The following is a 2,154-nucleotide window of genomic DNA, read 5'->3' as shown; positions in this document are numbered from 1 at the left end:
ATGCATTTATTTCACTTTAAAGAGAAACCGATTTAATTTTGGAGAAGGAGGTATCTGGATGAAAACAATTAGCAGGTTGCTTACTAGTCACTCTAGTATATTGTAAGGTAAAGTGGTCTTGGATCCAAAGTAGGAGTCCATTCGATATTAGAACCTCTGTTAAGATAATTCATCAAGATAATAGTTAAAAATAAGTATGATTACCCAATGAGAGTTAAATTAGATGACCTTGTTTATTAAACTTTTTTATATGTAATAAGTCTACAAGATCCCCACTATCTCGAACTTAAGAATTATTATCTAATATGACCATTACCCTTTACAAGATTATAATAGTACTTAGTTTTTTGAAATGATTATACGTTCATGGAATTTTCAGTGAGTGATTGTTTACATGAGATTCTGCTATGCCACATCTTGCTCCAAATCTAGTGTTGATAATACAGTTATTCACTATGGATGATGGTAAGGGAAATATTTACCATGCATAGTTAAAATAAATGGAAATCCCAAAATAAAGCTATTAGGCATTGCTTTTGGCAACGCAGCCTTCGACGTGAAGGAAAACATTCCATGAGGAAAAACAAACAGAAACACAAAGATGATCAAGGATCAATGTGCTACTAAGAGATAATAACACAGAAATAGGCTTTACTTTCATAATTCGTCAAGTTCAGTCTCAAATTTATATTAAATAAGGAACCGTGAATGTATTGAAGTGTGACATCTTTTTCTTCCTCTATCTCTTTTCAGAACCATGTGAATTATCCACTTCAACAAACACTGTGAGCTGGGCTTTGGAAAAAACAATTAACAAACAAAAAACACTGCTAAGAGAAAATTCACCGATTTCAGCATGATATGCAAATGAATCACTGGTTTTGGGTCATAGAGGTAAACTATTTCATTTTTTCCTTATCACATAGTAGCTAAAACAAATGGCTTTATTGAGTTCGAAATAAAAGAATTAAATATTTTTCCAAGAATGTGGCTGATAAATGATTAAATTAGGAATGAGTGAAGTTGCTGCTAGATGATTTATACAAAGGAAAACCCTAGCTGGCCTCTATATTTCTGTGATGTCGTTAATTCTTTGACAATAATGTCTTCTCATCATTTTAATTGTTCTTCTAATGTAATACGGTAGCTCTTAGAATTGGCGCATACCTCAACAAGTCATCTAATCAAGCTCCTTGCCCTCCAGCAGAGAACTCAATTCAACAAATTATTATTGCAAGTCTGCTACATCAGAGCCACTGTCCTAGTCCCTGGGTGAGATTCAGAAAACATGCCTACCGGTCTTGAGAAATTCACATTCTTCTCAAGTAATAGATTCAGGAATTGAGTCCCAGGCAAGTAAGTTATTTGCCCAAGGTCACACAACATAGTGATTTTCCACAATTTAAGAAAAATATTATCTTCAGTGTATTCATGAGTTCCTCTCAGATTTGGCAATTCTTCTTGTCACATTATCAATTATGTGACAAAAACAGACTATGTGGTAATAGCAGAGTAATTTGTTCTTTGCTCCAGATTTGAGAATAAATACTATATAACAACTACATCAGAGGGAAAAAAAGGATTTTGAAACACTTAAGTTAGGAACTGGAATATAATCACAGATGAATAATTAATCTATTAAAAGACAATATCAAACTCTCTGAGAGATGAATATTTTTCCAAGAAAATATGAACAATAAAAGTAGAAAACTGGGTTATATCCATTAAAATGTAAGAAATCGGAAATGTTGTCAAAAAGTACATGCCTTCCTCCATCCTCCAAAGAGGGGGCCAGACTAATTCCCTCAAACTTTCAGGAAATAGACTCGCCTGTAAGTTATTTTCAAAGATGCATTGTATCTTTATGTTTCATGAGTGTGTCCCCAATACCTGACATATAATACTCTTCAATACAGGTATAATTGGAAGAAAATAGAAATGTCATTTACTATGGAAAATGTCCACAGCATAGAGAAAAGAATGGAGATGATCATGGTTATTTATCAAGCTAGAGAAACTGACAGAAAAACCTAAGAAAACTATAGAACAATAACTTTACTTATGAATATAAAGTCTAAAGTTTTCAGGCAAACATTAGCAAATCAATCCCTGAGTATGTGAAAGGAAAAATGCTCAGTGACAAAGTAGAGATTA

The sequence above is a fragment of the Mandrillus leucophaeus genome, unplaced genomic scaffold, assembly GCF_000951045.1.
Source record: "Mandrillus leucophaeus isolate KB7577 unplaced genomic scaffold, Mleu.le_1.0 Scaffold149, whole genome shotgun sequence".
Lineage (NCBI taxonomy): Eukaryota > Metazoa > Chordata > Mammalia > Primates > Cercopithecidae > Mandrillus > Mandrillus leucophaeus.
Note: the sequence above shows the minus strand (reverse complement) of the source record.